Here is a 22,822-nt window from a genome sequence, read left to right as displayed (position 1 = left end):
AGTCCCTCAGGATGCAGTACCTGCTCCTTCCATGCTGTGAGCTGTGGGGGAGGAGGTGTGGGTCCACCACCAGTCCTCTGTATGGTGAGCTGGTGTCTTGCTGATATGGAACGTACCTTCCCCTGTAGGTCATTCCACCTGTTCCTGATGTTGTCCCTTGTTCTTGGGTGCTGTCCCACGGTGTTGACCCTGTCCACCATTCTCCGCCATTGCTCCACCTTCCTTTCTATAGATATGTGCTGTACCTGTGCTTTAAATAGCTGTGGCTCTACCCTGACAACGTCCTCCACCATTACCCTTAAAACCTCCTCAGTGAAACGGGGGTGCCTTTGTGGTGCCATGGGTGTTGTGTGATGTGGGTTGGTGAGGGTATGTTGGGTAATGTGGTGGGGTGTGTGATGTGGAGTGCGTTATGGGTGTATGTGGTGTGTTTCTAGTGGTCTCTGTGCTCTTCTTCTCACTCTCTCGGTGGCAATTGTTGTACCTAAGAGGTTGTGAGTAATGTGGGTGTGTGTTTTATAGTGGTGTGGTTGTGTGGGTGTGGTGTTTGTATGTGTGTCAGGTGTGTATATTTAGGATTGTCCAATGTAGTGTAGTTTTGTATGTGGGTGTCCATACTGAGTGTGGCGGTGTATACCGCCAATGGTTTACTGCCATTGAATGTCCGCCATGGTGATTCGTGGGTCATAATGTGATGGGCGTTGTTCTGTTGGTGTAACGGTGTGGGTTTTGGGACCGCCACTTTATCACAGACCCTTGGTCTGGTGGAGTTGTGTATGTAGCTGTATTCTGTTGGATTGGTGTGTGTGTGTCATAATATGGTGAACGGATATTCGCCAGCGTGGTGGTAAGTTGTCGGCCATCAGTTTGGCGGTAAGCGGGATTTACCACCAATGTTATAATGAGGGCCTATGTGTGTTGCTGTGGCATACCTACAGGAACATACATTGCACACCCCTTTCATGATTAGTGCTGTGTGGGAAGGGGCCATATTTACAAGGTGGAATCAAGTCACAAAAGAGTGGGCTGAACCACCTTGAACATATGGTGCAAAGCATGACGATGGCACTAGGGGCTCTTACATATGGTCTTTAGTGATCTTGAATGGCAGATGATGGTTGTGCCAATCATCAGGTGTACAAGGGTGTGTATACCATTGTTTCAGGATGATCAACTTTGCTGCCGGTGTTTCTCCTAGCTTCCAATACATGAATCAGCATTTATACTGTCAGCACCTGCACAGTGCAGGCTATGGGATGGGACCCAGCTACTTTACAAATGTGTCCCTTAGCACAGTGCATATAAGGTCAGTAATGTCCTCTGTACACCTACAGGGTCCCACTAGGGCATCTATGATCTTCACTGTTTGACAGTGACTCTGCCCCATGGTGGAATATTTGTTGTCTACGGTACAGACATGATGGTGTTAAGGGGTAGTAAGTGGTACATGTGAGGTGGCACTACAGTAGGTGTATTACCATTTATCATAATCTGGCACATGGTATGTGTTAGAAATGGGGTCTTTGGTTGACAGTCAGGTTACCCCTGTTCAAGCAAGGACCCTCACTCTAGTCAGGGTAAAAGAGAATCACCCTCAGCTAACCCCTGCTTACCCCTTTGGTAGCTTGGCAGAGCAGTAGGCTTAACTTCAGAGTGCTAGGTGTAAAGTATTTGTACCAACACATACAGTAACTTGATGAAAACACTACAAAATGACACGACACAGGTTTAGAAAAATAGGAAATATTTATCTAAACAAAAAAAGACCAAAATGACAAAAATCCACAATACACAAGTCAAGTTATCAATTAAGAATCAAAGAGTCATTAAGTAGTTTCAAACACACACTAACACTGTGAGCGTGAAAAAGTACCTTGGGTGCGTCAAATAGGGCTTGCGATGCGTTGATCCCACTCACAGGCGGGACCTTGAGTCGTTTCTTCTTTCGCCAGGTCGGGATGCATCATTTCTTCTCTCTGCAGGAGAGCAATGTGTTGATCCAGTCAGCACTCTCAGGTCCGGGCAGGCCTTGGCTTGTTTTTACACACCCAGCGGTACTTGAGTCGGAAATCCAGCCGCACGATGATCCGAAAACAACTCAGCACGGGTGCGATCTACCAGCCTCCATCAGTGATGCTGCGCGTAATTTTTCCTGGTCTGTGCGTCGATTCTTCAGCCACGTTTCCGGCGAGTGTCGATTTTCAGCTGCGGAGTCGGCGGCGCGTCGTTTTTTCAGCCGAAGATTGGAGTGGCGTCGATCTTTTCCCTACACGGCGCTCTGTGTATGGATTTCCTTTTCTTTAGGCTGCCAGCTTCTCCTTTCAGGGTCCCAGGAACTGCATGGGCACCACAGGGCAGAGCAGGAGTCTCTCCAGAGACTCCAGGTACTGGCAGAGAGAAGTCTTTGCTGTCCCTGAGACTTCAAACAACAGGAGGCAAGCACCAAAGAAGGTATGTGCAGTTTTAAACTGTAAATTCGACTTGGCAAGTGTACCAACTTGCCAGGCCTAAACCTTCCCTTCTTTTACATGTAAGGCACCCCTAAGATAGGCCCTAGGTATCCCCAAGGGCAGGGTGCAGTGTATGGTTAAAGTAGGACATATAGGGGGTCATTCTGACCCTGGCGGTCTTGGACCGCCAGGGCCAACGACCGCGGAAGCACCGCCAACAGGCTGGCGGTGCTTCCTGGGCCATTCTGACCACGGCGGTAAAGCCGCGGTCAGAAAAGGGGAACCGGCGGTTTCCCGCCGGTTTACCCCTGGCCCAGGGAATCCTCCATGGCGGCGCTGCTTGCAGCGCCGCCATGCGGATTCCGAACCCCTTCCCGCCATCCCGTTCCTGGCGGTTTTTACCGCCAGGAACAGGATGGCGGGAACGGGTGTCGTGGGGCCCCTGACTAGGTAGTTATAGTTAGGACCTAGTTTCAATAGAAAAAACATTTTTTTTCATGCCTATATATTTGACACCGGTTGATGAATCTTCACGAAATTTTCCAAAGAAAGTCGACGCTCATGGAGCTGCTGTCGGAAAAGATTTGGGGTGATCTGTCAAATTGAGGCTGAGAAAAAAAAAGGGGGGTCTCCAACGCTTTTTCCCCATTCATTTTTCCGTAGGGATTTTGAACAGTGATAGCACCTGAACCACTTGATGGAATTACACCAAATTTGGCAGAAAAGAAGCTCTTGGTCCAGAAAGTGATCTTTCTGTTATCTGGTGAAGTCCTCTTGAAGTATGATAGTCATTGAGTGAGGTCCTGCAAAAGCAGTTGTTTAGACAGAAAAAAAAACAAGTGGGAAAGTTCATGTCTAGTGAACTTCTCTCATCTGCCGGATATTTTTCCCCCCATCATTTCTACCTTCATGCCCTGTCTTCTTTTGGAGCTAAAACCCTTCAGCATGACAAGCATGGAAGCTGTAGCTAGGCAGGTCACACTAAAGTCAGATATCCTTGTTGTTTGGGTTTGTTGTGCTATTCTTTCAGGCGGCAAAGAATTCTGAGCAGGACCAACCTGATATTCTTTGCTACCTAGTATGGGCTTCGGGCAAATGACCTTGGGTGCTTAGACGTGGTCCTGCAGAAGTCCAAATCTTTTTTAAGTCCTAATTTTGGCAATAATTTGGAGCAGCTCCTCTAGGTCACTTCTAAGGCTTCCAAGATGTCAGCGACAGCACTCACAGTTCAGGACTCACTCCTGCAGAGGGTGCAAATCCAGCCTCTCAGGTCCCCACACAAAGTATACAGGGATGAAAAGACCCCTCTTTCCTAAGGCTTCCCTCATCATAAAACTATAGAAGTACAGGTATCCTCCAGTCACTCTCAAGTAAGTGAAATTCTTGATCCCTCCTTAACTGATTTTCTTGGGTTGAGCTGGATATGTATATGGTGTTTCTCTAGCACAAACCTACTCAAAAGGCGCATACAGCTGTTTTACATGCTTCACTGAAGTCATTCTGCAGACGCAAGCCTTTTTCTCTGCTCTGTTTGTAGTAACACCTCATCAAAGGCAGCAGGCAGGCTAATGCTGATTAGTAGGGGTGGGTGAAGAATTCCGCTCCAGCAACAGAGTTTGTGGAGTTTTCCCTGCTCAGCGCGAAGGTCCAAAAATCTCAACAAAGTTACACGTAGTGGAGTTTTTTCTCTTGCTCATGCTCACCAACACCAAGTTGGTGAGCGCAAGTGAGATTACTCAACTCGAGTAGTCACAGTAGGCCTCGACCGCTCATGATGAGAAAGCTGCAGCTAAAGTAGAAAACCTACTTGAGCATCAAAAAGAAGTTACCGTCCTCTGGCGCTGTGTGTGATGTCGTTCACGCTGATTGTACAGCACGGGAGAAACTCCTGTGCTGAAAATCAGTGCGAAGAGCACACCTTACCCAAACTCCACCACTCTCGGAACTCTGCGTAGTGCAGCAGATTTTTTTTGCCACTTCGCTGAGTTCCTCATAGCAGGACTCCATGAACTCCATCCAGGCCTACTGATTAGCATGCTAAATTTTCAGGTAAGAAAAGCATGTCTTTACTAAAAACTGCTTTTCCAGAATACTTAGCAAAAAGACAACTTCATCAATTAATTGAATTTTTTAAACATATTAAAAGTAGTGGTTGAATGGATTTTATGGTTTATTCTAAGCCTGATGATTCCGAATTAGCATTTAAACTGTACTTTAGCATATTTTCATTAAAGTGACTCTTGGGTTTCCATTACTGCAGGATCATGTCAACCTTAACTTTTTACATGTTCCACTTCAAAATGCTAAACCCCCCATCTTTTGGACTGTAAGGTCAACTGAGGGATGATGCACATAATATCTGAAAATGTGTTATTTACCTTTCAAAATAGGGTTTTTAATAGGCCTATCTCCAAGTGTAAGCCTACAACATTCAAGCTACACATATAGACCTGACCTCCTATTTTCTTTGCCAGCCTAGTGAATGGTACAATAGGTACTGCAGTATGCATTTAGCATATACCTGTACTGTATATGTCACTGGGGTATGTTCTTCAGCGATAAACTATAGCTTTCTGGAAACTTAACTATGCCATTTGGGGATTAGGCGGTTTTACCATGTTTTAGGGATCAGAACACATACACTTGGTGCAGTTAAAAAAAATACAGCAGCATCAGTCCACAAAAGGTGGAAGGTGGCCATGCAAAAAGAGACACTTTGTCACAGCAGCTAATTTTTCAGCATAGCTTCGTGTTATAGCCCCAAAGCACAGGTGCATCGTATTCTCACACAGCCAAATACCACAGCAAATGCCAATTAAACTCAATTCCCATTACTAATAAGGCTGCTGAAAAACATACCTGATGGCCCAATCTAGATCCAGGACAGATCTACATCTGATCAGAAATTGAGAATGTGGTTAATGTCAAACCAAAAACAGAATCAATTGCAGAGCCTTTTCTGTGGAGGAAAGAGGAAAGTAGGGAAGAACCCTGACCTACCATCCCTCCCCAGGGATTTAAACCTACACCTTAACAAGCTGTTTTATAAACCAAAAGCTGTTGGTCGAAAAAAATCTAAATGAGCTTTCTGGCTTTGGTCACTGAAGCATAAAATAGGATATCTTGTCCTGCAGCACCGAGTGGAAATGTCACATTCCCTCTGCTTGAAAGTTTTATTTCTAAGCCTGGCCATTTAATGCTCGTTTGTAATGAATGTATTGAAGGCTGAAGCAGGCCATTTCACCTCGCAATGTTGAGAGCACACCACATTTAAAACGTTTTAACTATGACCTGAAACTTTGGTGTATTGGCTTTTTTAACATGTTACTACGGTGATAAAAATCTGCTCAGTTCTTTTTGATTTGGAAAAAAATATAATTTTTGCCAATCGCTAACGCGGCATGCGCACTTTACAATGCTGCAATTACATTCAAAACAGGAACTGAGGCATCTGTGAGCTGCCAGAGCAATGAAGGGAGACGGGGAAAGCACATTCATTCTCCTTCGAGCCTCATTAGATGCAGAAAATGCTTTTATAGCTGTGGGGACGATCGTCAGCGAAGTCTGGAAGATCCACGGAGCTTGCCACTGGTGGGGACGTGGGTGGGGGAAGTTGGAGACGTAACTTGATCTTTCTGAGTCTGGGTGGTCCAACTATGATTTTGAACATATTATTATATCATTTCTCTTTTACTCCCCAGTCTGTTTCATGTGTTTGTTGGTGCACGATGATTTACAATTTTCTTAGACCATTTTTAAGCTCTGGTGTGGGAGAAATATTATTCATGGAAAAGTCCCATGTTGGTATTACATGTTTGGGTTCTTTTATTGCACAAAATGCAGTAGTGGCAAGCTAAACATATTTTAAGGAGAATCGTGATATTTCTCTGTTCTATGGATCGCATAATCATAACTACAGCCCACAAACAACAGAGCTCTACATTTGAGTGATGTACTTTATGTGGTATTCAAGACTGAAGTTGCAAATTCTCGAAAATATGTGGCAAAATATATGGGACATTCACATAAATCCATTGGCCCTCCCCAACGGCCATTGTTTTAGCAACACCTTACTCGCTCATTGTTAGCTGCTCTTTAAAGAAAATACCTTTTCTGCTCCAAAAAACCTTAGTGCAATGTAAAAACACACAATGGCAAACTAATGCATGTTTTATGCAGATGTTTTGCATGTAAGGTGAAGGAAGTTTCTGGGGTTCCGTTGATGTGCTGTTGGGTTTCAGCAAAGGAACGGCCAGTTCAGTGGGCAATCTTTGTAGACATGTTGTACCATGTAGTAACCACTGAGCAGATATGAGAAAAAATCAATTCATAGGCAACATAGATAAACAGATTCCATCATGAGGTACAACAAAGCAAACACATCCGAAATGTGTAAGTCAGAAGCCACACAATGTGGGGAAACAAAAAAGTAAGTCACAATTCATCTAACGTTTCTTGGAGTGCTGTTTGGGGTCTTATAATATGCATTTATAAAACTGGCCCATAAAGTAGAAAGGGCGTGAATTTATTGTAATTGTACTTTTGGTTCTATGAAGCAGCAGTGGAGCCAATGGGCTGGGCTTCAGCTGGGGTTTTGTCATGGTGGCTAACAATTTTGTAAGAGTCAGATTAAAGATATGGAGCTCAGTTCACTGTAGAGAGGATGAGTTTTCAGGCAATATTTGAAGTATTTTCCAATGAACTAAGGGCCTGATTTTTATCTTGGTATCCATACTACCTTTGGTTTAATCATGGTGAAGGCTACTCCATCTCGGCTGTGAATAAACCTCTTTCACAACGCGTGGAGTATGGCCTGTCAGAGGTTGACCTCTGATTCCACCTACCTAATTTAGATGGGTGGAATTAGAGGTCCGTTTTCACTGCCTTTCACTGTTAGGAATACCCTTGTAGTAAGGGGCAGTGAAAACTACAAAATGCTCTTCTTGATATAGGAGAAGACGCCCATGATGAGGGGAGCAATGTCTTTTTTATTTTCAAAAATGAAAATCCCACTTTGGGACAATTGTTTGCCATACAGCTTTGTCATACATGTGGAGCCTTGCATCAAACTGCAGAAAACATTGCATGGAATTGCCATTATGGTGGTCCCTGGCAATGCCATGAGAAATGACTGCCACAAAAATATAGGTCACCCTCTTAGCTTGATATTAAGAGGCCCTAGTGATTAAGGGGATTATTTAAGGTGGGGCAGTCAAATACATAAAAGGTGATGGGAGGAATTATTGAAATTAGTCTAAATGACTGCAAATAGCTCTGGGTAGCATTCCAGTCCATAGTTTTTCACCCACTGTACCACTTTAGACAGAGGCCCACCCTAGGCAAATCCAGTGTTTAATTTGCAGCAATAAAAGTGCCAAGGCCCTCATCAGGAGGTCAATGCAGCTTGCACCACATATTGCCCTATGCTAGCACTGACAATGACAGACCCAACACAACTGCTACCCATCACCCTCGTACAAGTGTGAGAATTCAGACTATTCCAGGCCCCCAAAGCTATACGAATGGCTTAGCCAGCATGTATTAGTCATGTTTAATATACATTGAATTAATAAACAACTGTTGTCATGCCCATCTCTAATTAAGAAAAACAGCGCCACCATGTGGCAGACAGTCAAAAGTGCTGGTCTTGGCAATTATGTGTTGGTGCCAGGAAACTACTGGCTCAGTTTATTAGGCAAATCAGCACTGACTGTGCTCCCCATGGCGGAGAGTGCTAGGCAAGGCCCCCTCCAGTACAGAACACAAGCAATCTGCGACCACTTTCACACTTGTTATTTGCTAAGTGAGGTATAGCTTGAGTCCTATATTAGGACCTGCATGGAACCGTGCAGCATTACTTGACAGAGAAATCTAATGACATTCACTGTGACCTTACAGCTCTGTTGTGGACCATTCGCTAAGTAGATGTATTTTGACAGCAGAGCCAGCTGAGGCTCCAGTATTGGAAACCTGTGGTTCTGCCATATCTAAATGGGTGAGAGAACCAGATGTTTGGCAGATGGGGCATGATATTGTTTGGTGAATGCCCTCTATCCACAAAACTTTAAATGACCCCCAGTGTTTTTTTATGGTGGACATATGTGCATCATCTTTCTATGGTAGGCCTATGTATGCAATCTTTGTTTGTAAATAGAAAGCATAGTAAGCCCACTTACAGAAGATATAAACCATGTTACCAGTGTTGGAAACAATGTCATGAGAGGTATGTCTATTATGGTGGAACACATGAGGGCTAGATACATGCTGCACTATCATATCCTCAGCTGAATTAGAAAAACGGAGCACACAAGGGCAATAAGAAATTATAATTTAAAGTAAAGGCAGATAGGTATCTTACTTGCGCCATTGGATGTTATGTTATGGATTTCAGGTTTTACGTGTAAAATATTTTCAAATCAGCTGTTATTTTGTGACTATTATATGTCCAGTTCAAGTCATGTATCCTAGACACATATGCCATTCCTTAACTACTGTAGCACCATTTATTTGTAACCTCTAGACATATCAAATGTGTTTATACGTTATGAAACAGAAAAATGGAAAAAACACTATATTTATACTTTCTTTGCGCCGCTATTGCGTCACTTTTTGACGCAAAAGCGGCACAAACTTACAAAATACAATTGTATTTTTAAGTTTGCACCGCTTTTGCGTCAAAAAAAGACGCAAATGCGGCGCTAAAAAAGTATAAATACGGGCCTTAAAGAATAAAAAGACCTGTTCATTTACAAATATGCTCTGTTATGTTACTGGCATGTTTTTAGCACTTCTACCACAAAAAACCTTGTGACACTAAGAAATTCACAAACATCACAGGACAGACACCTTAAAGCCTTACTTAGCAAAAGGCCTGGTGGTGAGAGATTGTGTTGGCTCAAGTAGGTTTTATGTCACCTGCATGCTTCATGGGCCATAGGCCAGAATCGAAAAGATTCAGGGGCATATTTATAATGGCCGAGAGTTACCTTGTGCCAAATTATTGTAATTATTTTTGATGTTATTGTGGCCCAACAAGGCCGAAATCCCCCCACTGTATTTACAGAGTGGTGCAATGCATGCATTGTGCCACTCTGTAACCCTTTGCGCTACATTATGCCTGCGCCAGGCATAATCTATGCAAAGGGGGTGTTCCCCGTTAGGGGAGCTGGGAAAATGGCATAAGGAAATCTATGAGATTTCTTTGCAACATTTTTTATGCCACTTTCTCCTTCTCTGCCATGATTATGCCCCTCTGACAACCCTGGAGGCAGATCTCTAATTCCACCCACCTGATTTAGATGGGTTGAGTTACAGGTCAGTTTTCAATGCCGGTCACTAGCAGGAAAATCCTGTTTGTAGGGAGCAATGAAAACTGCTAAATGCTCTCCACGTTATTGGGAGAGGACTCCCATGGCAAAGGGAGTATTATCTTTTTTATTTTAAAAAAGAAAATACTCCTTTGAATATTCTTTTTAACATAAAAAACTAACCGGTTTAGTGCAAGGCTCCATCTTTTTGTCGGAGCAGTGCACCAATTGTTGTGTAGTCATTTTAGCTATAGTTTTATACACGGCTCCTGACAAATTTGAAAGTCCCACTGCTAAAGGATTTCTATATCACCCAGTCCGATCATTGTCACTGGAATTCTTTGTTTCTTTGATTCAACCATCATTTCTTTCTTGTTTCTTTGATTTTTTTGCTGTATTTTTACAGAAAGGTCAGCGAACCTAGAAAAATTAAAAACCCTTAAAGGCTTAATTCACCTTTTCCTTCGAGTGTCATTGAGCACCCTCTCCTTTATATAAGAAGTATTGAAAGTAGACAATGTTCGAGGAGAAGATTCCTCCTATGGTGAATGACATGAAAACCGAAGAGTTTTGCTTACAGATAGATGTTCAGGAGTGAGTGTTTGCTTATTCCCCAGAACCCAATCAAGTAGGAATAGATCAATCTATTTAATGTTTAGGTTTTTTATATGTCCTCTTATGAGTGCACAGCAGTGTCTCTATTTGAATTCTTAATCTCTTCCAGGAGTCCAGAAAATTGTGTTTTGGCCCTACTAGTGACAATCAAGCTACTCACATTTAATTTCAGTGTTCTGAACCTAACTGACCTTTCGGTTTCTTCTGTGTCTTACTCATGATTTGCCTGATTTAGTTTTTATTATTAACATTTCACCTCCTTCTCTTCTCTTGGAATTTGTTTTAATGGAAGTGGTAACCACTTCACTGTGTTGTTCCATTGCTAGCAATTTGTGTATCCACTACCTACCGAATTGCTGCACCTGCCCTCCGGTGCAAGATGTGGCCAGAGTTGCACACTCTGCCACAAACTGGTTTTGAGTTACTTTGTCCTTGTCTTTTCCAATACTTGCTGCACCGATACTTTTTAAAAATGCTTCCCCTACACTTGATCATGAGGAAATATATGCATGACTACTTAAATCATCTAATTTAATTTAACCCTATCAGGTTTTATTTAAACTGCCTATTACCATTATTTTCTATGGGAGGGCGATGTAGTACCATTGGTTGGCCATGCTTGATGCTGGGCTTGCTACTGTCTTGCACTCAGATTTTATGGACAAGCAAAAAGTAGTAAACTTACTCAAAAGTGTAAATTACTCAAAAGTGTAAGTTACCTTTGTGAATCAGACCATCTGTGTTTACAGTCACTTCAGACGTGCAAGTGTGCTCCAGCAATCCTGCATCTTCACTTTGTTTTCTTTGCAGACCATTTTATATTTTTCATTGATTGATTGTCGTTTTTACATTCCTAGTCTGAGTGGAGGACTGCAAGTATCAGAATAAAAAGACCTACACTGGACATAGGTGATGCTGGAGATCATTAGGTCTGACCATGATGGAGCCCACTTCAGACAAAAAAGTATATAAGATGCTACCACACTATAGGCATTCTGTATCTTTTATTGCAGGAGTAGTTGCAAAGCCTCTGGAGCTAAAGCCTCTGAACTCTTAATTGCCTTTAGCGACACATGAGTGAATACCATGATACTGATGAGCATCGCAGGGGCAGGTCAAGGAGATCTGCTTTCCAGATTCAGCGTTATTTCAAGTTTTTTCTAAAATGAAGGTCACTCACTCTCCTGTGCCATGCCCCTTCTTGTCAGTGATGTAGCAAGGATGGCAAAGGCTTAGTAAAAGCATTGTAAATGCCCCCCCTTATCCCCTTGATGAGAAGTAAATTATTCCATAATTGGGCAGAACAGGACCACTCACAGCCTGGGGTATCAGTGCTACCCCACCTGCTCTGACACTGACAGCATTGCCCCTGTTTGCTCTTTGCAGAGAACCTCTAAACTCCTATTTTATGATCTGTCCTTGGGGTTCCTGACAATGGGTAACCTCTCAGATACTGGCACACAGATTTACATGCTAAGGGAAAATGTTTCTCAGTTCAAATATGCCCTTGTGTGACCTAAGATACTGCTCTTACTCTGAATGGAGGAGTCCTTTTCATGTCATCATCCATATCTGTACTATCACATACATCTGCCACCTGGGAGTTTTAGGCTGCACATCTGAGAAAGACCCAGAGTGCCTGATTTGAGTGATTCTACTTGCCCTGTGCTCTTAGGCCCTCATTAAATGTTGCACAGTGGTGATAAGGCAAAAATTCAACACACAGCAACTTAATGGTGCCTTGCTGTAACAATCAAATCATCAAATCAAATCATTAACATTTATAAAGCGCGCTACTCACCCGTGCGGGTCTCAAGGCGCTACCACAACCATGCAACAATGAGTTAACCCTAGAATGGGCAATTATTGTGCAGGCCCAGTTTTCCATGCAGAACTGTACACAGTACACCCTGGTCTAAGAAGCTCAGAGTATTTGTTCAAATTTTCTTTGTGCTTTGATAAAGATAAACATGATTAAAATGGTGTGATGCAGCAATGGATTTTATCTTTACAATTAACTCATTAGCAGTCTGATTAGCACTTGGCTAATATGTATAAGTATTGCAACCAGAGGTGTAATTGTAATTCTATTTATTTTATTTTGTTTGCATGTTTGTATGTGTATAGGACTTCCATAGCGCAAACATACAAAAGGCAGCGGAACACTACATGGTCAGCAAGCATAAAGTCAACAAGTAAAAAGAGATGCAGCTGGGTTGAGGATGGTTAATTCATTGTGATGTAGCCCTCATTACGAGTTTGGCAGTCTTCAGGCAAGACCGCCATGTAAAATCCCGCCACAATCCCAGCGGTACAGGTTCTGCCTTATTATGAGTCACAAACACCAAGCCGGCGAAACACAGCCAGAAATCCAACACCGCCAGTGCCACTGACGACAAAAGAGCGACTGTTGGTCCTCTGGGCCCGCCACGCCGCCACCATTGCAACCACCTTATTATGAGTTACAATTCAGCATAGCATAGCGGAACATGCACAGCGGTAATCCATTGGCGGTGCGCACTGCTGCGGGCTAGAAAATCACCGCCAACAGAAGGCAACACCTGGTTGGACAGCCCGAAAACCCCGCACCTGAAACATATACACACAGAACACACACCTGTTCACCGCACTATAATACACACCCCCTTACACCCCACAAACCCTTGCGAATATCACCACGAGCCAGAGATATACGACCCACTGCACATTAAGCAATAATTCCCATGTTGCACGCACCCCCACAACATGTCACACCAAAAATACCACAAGCACCCACGCTTCACCAACAATGAGTTGCGGGTCATGATGGCCAAGATCGTCAGAGTCAAGCCACAACTGATGGGAGCACAAGTCCAGCAAACATCAATCGCCAGAAAAACCGAGTTATTGCAGAGGATCAGTGACAGGGTGAACGCAGTCAGCAGATACCCACACACAAGGGAGGACATCAGAAAGAGGTGGAACAACCTCAGGGGGAAGGTCCGTTCCATGGTGTCCAGGCACAACATCAGCCTCAACAAGACTGGCGGTGGACCCCCACCTCCTCCCCTTGACCTGACCTGACCCGACATCATGCATCCTCAGGGCCTGAAAGGAATAATTGGAGGCATTGATACTGGTAAGGAACATACACCCGAGCACTAATCACTCCAGTCCTGCATGTCCCTCAAGCACCTACCATTCTCCATCATATCACAAACCACAAGAATGCACCCCCACTATCACCCCAACTTCCTACTCTGCATGCCACACCACCCCACTCCCACAATCCACACACCAACCACGCACAATGCCTGCTAAACCTTCACTATCTCCTCAACTACCACTCCCACAATTCATCACTAGGCATGCAGGATCCGAGTCACACACACACCTCACAATGGTGCACCTGCATGGACAGTCATCCCACAGCCCACCCAGACTGCTAGCCAACACCACCTCACTACCAATGCCAATTACAGCAATGTCAAACAGCAAACCCACAACTACAATTGATATGACGAGCATGTCCCAAAGGCCATTCACTGTGCAGTTTCAGCATTGCAAATGTCATTGCCATCCCTGGGTAACGATTCCACCCACTGCAAGCGGCACACCATGACACTACAACAACATTTGCACGCAATAACTCTCACCCTTTCCATCCACAGCTAAACCTGCTACTGCCATTCAGTAGAGGATGCAATGGTCATACAGCCCTCCCCAGGATGAAGGCCCCAGTGGATGTCTAGAGGACAATGAAATTCCTAGGCCATCTGGGACAACTGGACTGTTCACCTCCAGCAGCCCCAATCTAGACACCCGGGACTCACCCTCCTGTGCTGCTACAACACCACAGCTAGCCCCTCCTCTCCAAACCTGTGCCTCAGGGACCATTCAATTAGAGGTGTACCCCGCCCCAGACAATGAAGGCCTAGGTGCTACTGGGAGTGGGCACACTGTGCCAGGGGCACAGGCACAATGAGCCAAGGCTAGTGGGAGGGGATCTGTGGTCCAAAGGGAGGGGTCAGCAACAACATCAAACTGGCCAGGAGTCCCTCAACCAGGTCCTGGGTGCACACCACCAAATCCGGGACACCATGGCCCAGATCCTCACTACCCTGCAAGAGACCCAGAGGCTACAGAGGAAGAACCATCAGGAGGCCATGCAGCAGTGGCAGACCCACGATGCCACCAAGGGTGCTGATGGAACTTGCCACCATCCTGCATCAGTCCACCTCCCATCAGCAGGACCCTACCATAAGCCAGATCACATCTGAGCCCTCCACGTCAGCCACAACCAGTGGAATGGAGGCCCTGCCACAGGACACACAGGACTCAAGCACCCCTTCCCTTGTAGCTAAGGAGCCCCCACCCAACCAGACATCCAGCCTTCAATGATCCCAAGAACAAGACCACCACCAGGAAGTGAATCACTTCAGAACATACCCCCTTGTGTGTCACAGCGACACCCTGTTGAACCCCACTGTCATAACACCTTTTTCAAATGGCCATTATACTGGATAATGACTCCCCACAGGTGGGATAAGTACTCTGATTATCCCACTCGCCATAACCCCCTCTTCAGCCCTTGCACTTGTTTTATAAAAAATAAACAACTTTGAGCACAGTTTCTGTCTACGTCTTTATCTACTACAAGTACATTATATACAGCCATCATATATGTAACAGGAAGACTATTGACCTACCAATTTATGTGACAGTGCCAGAAGGGGGAGCAATCATTTACAAGCTATGTAATACAGTTAACAGCACCACATCTAAAGTAATGTGTCCACACTACACCCAAATTGAATACACAACCCTGGTAGCAGCCCTGCTCATGGCAGACATTGCTACTGGTTACATAGCAGATCTCTGACACACACCTGTATGTCAGTGGAAGTATTGTTGTGTCAGCTCTGCTCTGGAATCAGCTGCATCCTCGTCATCATCCTCCTCATCACTCCCCATGTCCCCTTCATCAGCCACTGCCACAGCTGTACCCTCCTCAGCATCCAGTAATTGGATGTGACGTCTGACAGCCAAATTGTGCAACATGCAGCACGCTACAATGATCTGGCACACGTTTGCTGTTCTGTATAGTAGGACCCCTCCAGTGAGGTGCAGGCACCTGAATCTGGCTTTCAGCACTTCAAAGGTGCATTCGATTTCCCATCGGGTCCTACCTTGGGCCTCATTGAAATGGTTCTCTGCTGCTGTAGTCGGATGCCTGAGAGGTGTCAGAAGCCATGGCAAGTTGGGATAACCAGAGTCACCTGTCTGCACTGAGGTAATAGGCATATTGAAAACTGTAGGTAAATCTGGAAGGTGGTGTAGAGTGTGCAGAATACAGAGGCACACATATGACATGATACATACCGATGAGCCAGGCATGATGCCTTTGCAGTGGTGCCATCAGGTGTGGGATACTCCTGTTCCGCAGTATGTACGCATCATGCACTGACCCTGGGAACCGGGCAGTCACTTGAGTGATGTAGAGGTCTGCGAGACATACCTCCTGAACATTGGTTGAATTGAAGTGTTTACGGTTCCTAAATAGCTGTTCGCTCCTTCTGGGTGGCACCAGGGCAATGTGGGTCCCATCAATAGCCCCAATCACATGTGGCATGTGCCACAGCATAGAAGGCTGCTTTCACAGTGGGCAGATTGCAACTTTGGGGGGAACCTGATATAGCTGCCAATATGTTTCAGTAGGACACATAGGACGTTCTTCAAGATGTTACTGAGCATGGGCTGGGACATTCCGGCAGCCCAGCCCACTGTTATTTGGAAGGACCCTGAGGTAAGGAAGTGGAGGACTGTCAACACCTGTACTGTGGGTGTGATGGCATTGGGATGACAAATATGAAGCCACAGATCCGGCTCCAACAGCCTCACAAGATCCATGATGGTCTGACGGTTGAGCCAAGAGCACTGGATGACATGCCTCTCTTTAAGGGTGGCAAGATTGACCAGGGTCTGTAGGCAGGAGCATTCTTCAATATCATTCTTCCTTTGTACCTGAGAATAGGAGGGAGCGGCAATCATTATGTGTATAAAGGACTGTGTGGACGCAGCGGAGCAGTGCACAGGTCACTATTAAACATCCATGACACACCTCAGAAACCCCCTCTGTACACATTGTAGAAGTAAAATGGCAGCCGCCTGTCCTGCATGCACAGGACAGATGGAAGTGAGCGAATTCCACTGGCGTAAGATGTCATGGTGGTAGGCGGTCGCAACTGCCGTGCAACTCCACATTGGTTAACATGGTTGCCTATGGGAGACATGAGCCAATGGCAATCACCGCCGGCAGATGTCCGCGTGGCAGTGGCCTTCATTTCATGTGCTCATGTTCACTTGACTCCTGGCACTCGTGCTGAGTAAACCTCCACTGCGTGTGCTGCTGTGTTCTGCCACTGGAAGCCAAGATGCCACATTCTGCAGGGGATAGGGCCCCAGCCTTCTCACAGGAGGAACTTGAGAAGCTTGTGGAGGGTGTCCTACCCCTGTATGCCCAGTTGTATGGGGCACCAGGGCAGCAGGTGAGTGCACTATGATTGTACTGTCTGTGAGTGGTACGAATGTGGATGGGGGCCTTGAGATAAGGATGAGTGACTTGTGGAACGACCTGGCTGAGGCCTGTGAGGACAACTGGAAGGTTGAAATGTGCGTATGTTTGTGGGATGTGTTGTTTCCAATGCAGTCTCTAAGATGCCACGTTACATGACTGTGTCCTTTTCTCTGTACTGTCCATGCAGGTGAGCACCCATCAAAAGAAGGGTATCTAGAGTGTCATCGCCAAGGAAGTGCAGACCCTGGGGGTCCATGCCCAGCATAGCACCCATTACAGGAAGCAGGGGAGGACCTGCAACATTGGGCAAGGAAGAATGGTGAGGCCTAGCTGGGGACGCCCTCCCAACGAGAAAGGGGTGCTGTCGGACCCTGACCCCCACTTATGACTTGCATTTTGGCAGTGGTATATCCTGAGGTGGAAGGGTGCTTGAGGGCAGCACAACAGCCACAAGGGGGTGAGTTCACATTCGTACTTAGGTTATGTGGTGAGTGATAGCTGCAGCCTGTGCAGTGTGTGAAGGCTGTGGAATGTGTGCTAGATAGCCATTGTATGACTAGGCTTGGGACACATTGATGCTGGATGTGCTACATAAATGTATTCATATGCCGTGCAGGATGTGAGTTGGAGTTGACTTTACTGCTTAGTGGCATTGATGACAGGGCAACTGTGTTGTACATGAGCAGGGGCTTAGATGTGGACAGGGTTCCTGCTGCTGGAGTTCACACACATTGTACTCTTAAATATCCAATCAGTGTTGCTGGACCATATCCCTGTCTGCTGTTTGCTGGCATGTGGTGTATGTGTAGACGGCGAAGTCTGAGGTTTCACATGATACAGCTATATGTACTTGGGTTATGTAGCCGTGAAAGAATGCCTCCAAACTCTCGTAGAGTATACAGGTTGGGTCTAGTGATCGTATAGAGCCGTGAGCCAATGGTGTGGGTCACACATGTGTTGAGGGTATGGCTTTCATCCTGTACAGGATTGAATGTGTGTCAACATGTGTGAAACTCATGTGCATGACTGAGGTGGCATGCATGGGCTGTCATTGCAGTGCATTTGTGTGTGAAGGCATGACATGTAATGACATGGCACTGGAGTATGTTGTAGTGACTTGTATGTGACTGTTGTGCTGGCATTGACCACTTGCTCCCTGTTTCTCTTTCTCCCACCCTGTCTCTCACTGTCCCACCCTCTCTCCCTCTGCTCCTCTGTCTTTGTGTGCAACAGCATCATCTGGCGAAGGAGAAGGGGCACCGGCTAGTGGGGAAGCTGCATCCCACGGGACCCAGGAGGCTGATACCAGCGGAGCCGAGGGGACCAGTGGGACGGAAGGCGAGTGGAGCACCACGGTGGACACAGGAACATCTACACCATCATCTGATTCTTCCCCCGATGTTGACTCACTGGTGGTGGCAGAAACTTCAGGCCCTATGCCTGCATCATCCTTGCCCACCACCCGCTTACCAGCACCACCCTCCCTGTAGCTCCCCACCCAGTTGCCTGTGCCTGCTCACCCAGGAGAGTGGGCATCTCCTTCACAGCAGGCACCTCTGCCCCTGCCCCAGTCAGCCCTGCTGCCCTCAGTGAGGAGGCTATTGACCTCCTGACGTCCATCTCTGTTGGGCAGACAACAATCGTGAATGCCATGCAGGGACTGACATCCCAGATGCAACAGTCAAATGTGCTGCTTAAAGGCATTCACGGTGCCCTGTCTGCCCTTCAGAGGTTGTTTCTGGCCTCCTCATTGACGGCAGCCAGAGTTCCTTCATCTTCTGTCCCCCATCCAACTCCCTGTTCCCACTTCAACATCCCTCTCCCATTTCCCATCCAAAGCACCCTTTCATACCAGCATGGATCCCCATCAACAGACCCAGAGTGCAAGGACATTCACATGCACCACAAACGCCACCACTGCCTTGCACACAGCCACCATTCAGATGCACACACGCCAACATCCACTACCTACCCTGACTCCCCCACCTGCTCCCCCTTCACAGTCACATCGCCACTCACACATGCAGACACCACATCATCAGTCCCAGGTCCAGACACATGTCCTGTCACCATCACTTCAAGAGCTGACGCCCATGCATACACCCCATGCACCACATCCGATCGCACCACAACAGTCAACACAACCACATGCAGCACATCCACCCTATCTGCACCCACCAGCCCAACATTCACTCACACATCCCCCGCCATCTCCCTGTGTCTCCTCCACTCCTCTTCCCAGTACACCTTTACGTCCATACTCATCCACCCAACACACACCCACCATGCACATTTCATACACCCACACACCAGCACTCAAACCATATCCGTGTACACACCTATCAACCATCCCCTCTCCCTCCACTCCCAAACGTCTAACCCATGACCTACCCACTGCCCCTAAAAAGAGATTCCTGCATGAGTTTTCCCTTTTCCCATCACCTGGTCCAGTCCCTCTTCCCCCCAAACACCCTACTACCCTTCCCAGACCCCTGCCTTCCACCTCCCTGTCCTCCTCTGGGCTGAGCCATGCCTCGCAGTCAGCAGTCTGCAGTCTGCAGTACTGCCACAACAGGCACACCTGCCCCTCACACCTCCAACCCTGGTAGCACTCCATCTGGGTCCCCTGCTGTGGTGGCCTCGACGGCCATCCCACCTAAGAAGGCAGGATAGAGGGGCAAGGCTATGGTCCCCCCGAAAGCAGGACAGTGAAGGGGGGAAGCCTGATAAGAAGAGGAAGACCCCTGATCCAAACCCTGATCACACCCCCAAACCCCCATCCCTGAGGTGCCTGCATGCCCCCTTGATGCCCCTGCCCTGTACATTGCAGTCAGGAGTCAAGTTGGGCAGTCCTCACATGCCCAGTGTGCCCGGGACATTTGGACAATTAAGCACTGGCCCATGTGCCATTTTGTATATAGTGGTTGTCATGACATTTTTTATATTTACAATACTATTAACTGACAATGGCAGCGTTGATGTCGGTGCTACATGGCTTGTCCTGGCTTTCCTTGCGCATGTATGCATGGAGACTGTGGGGGTCATTCCAAGTTTGGCGGGCGGCGGTTGCCGTCCGCCAAACGGGAACCGCCAATTGGCCGCTCCGCGGTCAGAAGACCGCTGGGGCCATTCAGACTTTCCCGTTGGGCCGGCGGGCGCCCGCCAAGGGAGCGCCCGCCGGCCCAGCGGGCGCCCGCCAAGGGAGCGCCCGCCGGCCCAGCGGGCGCCCGCCAAGGGAGCGCCCACCGGCCCAGCGGGAAAGGGCCTGCAACACTGAAGCCGGCTCCGAATGGAGCCGGCGGTGTTGCAGGAGTGCGACGGATGCAGTTGCACCCGTCGCGCTTTTCACTGTCTGCTATGCAGACAGTGAAAAGCATGCTGGGGCCCTGTGAGGGGGCCCCTGCACTGCCCATGCCAGTGGCATGGGCAATGCAGGGGCCCCCAGGGGCCCCAGGACACCCGTTCCCGCCATCCTGTTCCTGGCAGTAAAAACCGCCAGAAACAGGGTGGCGGGACCATGGAGGATTCGCCCAGCCGGGGGAAATCCGGCGGGAAACCGCCGGACCCGGTTTTCCGACCGCGGCTGTACGGAATGGGCAATGAAGCACCGCCAGCCTGTTGGCGGTGCTTCCGTTGCCCGCGGCCCTGGCGGTCTTTGACCGCCAGGGTCAGAATGAGGGCCTGTGTGTTTGTGCCTGTGTGTGTACTAATGTCCTTTCCTATAGTGTGTGCTAGGATGGGGTACTTACGGTTGGTGTCTATGTCAGCGTTGCTGATCCTGGATGTCAATGGCCAGCAGGAGCATTGGAAAGACTTGCAATTCTCGGTCCATGGCGCCTACGGACTTGCCTGTGTTCCAAAAGGTGGGTGCTTCCTCTTATGTTGTTCATGTTCGCCATGGTTTTCACAGCGGTTGGACCGCCCTGGAAGTCATGGCGGTGTGCAACCTCGTAATACGGTAGGTGAAAACTGCCTGACTGCCAGCCTGAAGAGGCTTTCTGCAGGCAACTGCGGTCCGTCCACATTGGGGGTTCAGACGGAAACTTGACTGTGTTCTGCAGGTGCCTTCCCAGTACTCGTAATATCGTGGTCTATACCGCCAGTCTCGTGGTGGTGCAACCGCCATCTCCTCCAAGGCAGTCTACTGACCGCCAAACTCATAATGAGGGCTGTAGCGTTCTTTGAAGAGGCAAGGTTTCAATTATTTCCTAAATTGCAGAGGTCCTGGTGAACACTTCTGAGTGCATAGATAGATAAGCCTTGCTGTCTTATTGTTGCTTTTAACAACAATTCTTAGTAGGAAGTCCAACATTTTCCTGGCTGTGGCAGAGATGGTAAACTTGGCTTCAAGATAAGCAGAGGGCTAATTGTGATAGCTTTGTTAATGTTGCACCTAGTTTTGAGGATTATGCACACTATCAAGGGGAGCCACTGGAGGTCCATTAGGATGGGGATGATGTGATTATATTCCTTCAAGCCCTTAATGATATGTGCTACAGAACGTAGGATGCCCCATGGGGTGCAGTGTAGCGTGTGCGAGGTCATGAATTAGGGCATTACCACCATCCAGACACAAAAATATAAGGGCTTGCACAGCAGTTCTGAAGTTGCTTTCTGGAAGCAAGGATTTTACTTATTTAGAGGAGCTTTTAGCATGCCATCTTGAATTTCTTTGGCAATGTGTTCCTTGTGGGTTAGGCTGGTGTCCATGGTGAATCCCAATGACTTGTCATTCAGTGAAAGTTGAAGTTTGAAAGCTTCAAAGTTTATGTCATTTATTCAGTTTTGTGCTTTATCTTGTTTATTGTTCTCGGCAAATAACAGAAATACTGTCTTGGCTGTGTTGAGGTTCAGGAAGGCACTAGATATCCAAATCTTGACTATAACCAAGCTGTGTCCGAGTCTTTGGATGTCTGAAGTAGAGGAGATTTTCAAGTAGATTTGTGTATTATCAGTAAATTGGTGAATCTTGATGCATCTATGTATTAGTAGAGCACCAAGCGACTCCATCTGTAGACTGAGAGTGGCAGGAAACAGTATAGAGCACTGTGTGACTTCACAGGTAATTGGAATATTTTGTCACTTAGATGGGCCTATGTGCACAAACTGGTGTCATTTGGAAATATAGGAGGTGAACCATTGAAGGCTATTGCTGATGAATCCCTGTCGAGACTCCAAGTTGTGTATGAGGGTGGTGTGCTTGGCTATGTCAAAGGCAGCTAAGAGATCCATCAATATCAAGAGGCTGGGGTCATCTTAATATGTGTGTCTATGATCTGTAATGTAGTGGTTTCTGTGATACAGTGGGATCTGAAGCCAGGCCTGTAGTCGTGCATGAGAATATTAACATTGATATGGTATTTAAGCTGAACATAGACTGCTCTTTCAAATAACTTGTTGATGAATGGTGGGTGACTGATGGGCTGGTAGCTGGCAAGGTCATCAGTGTTTAGTGCAATTACCTTTAGGAGTAGGAAGATCTGGCCTTTCTTGAGAGTCTCAGAAAAGATGCCACGAGGGAGGAGGGCATTGGCAATGATAAATAGGTGTTGGAAGTTGGGTTACTGATTTGGGGAGTGAAATCCTACTCAAGCAGAAACCTCAATCTCTGCCAGGGTAAACACAAGCAAACCAAATTAACCTATGGTTAACCCTCTGACAGCTTGGCATAAAAGCTGTCAGGTTTAACTCAGAAGTAATGTGTAAATTATTTAGGCAGCACTTCAAAAAGTAATGAAGTGAAAACACAATGCATAAACAGTTTGCCACCAAAGAACAACACACAATCAGTAGAATTAGACATACGCAATTTTGAAGATTTCAGGTAAGTAATTCACAATATGCCACTCAGTCATCTAGTTGTGCAAGACTGTGTGTAAGTCATAAGTTCAGGC

Source organism: Pleurodeles waltl, chromosome 3_1, assembly GCF_031143425.1.
Source record: "Pleurodeles waltl isolate 20211129_DDA chromosome 3_1, aPleWal1.hap1.20221129, whole genome shotgun sequence".
Lineage (NCBI taxonomy): Eukaryota > Metazoa > Chordata > Amphibia > Caudata > Salamandridae > Pleurodeles > Pleurodeles waltl.
Note: the sequence above shows the minus strand (reverse complement) of the source record.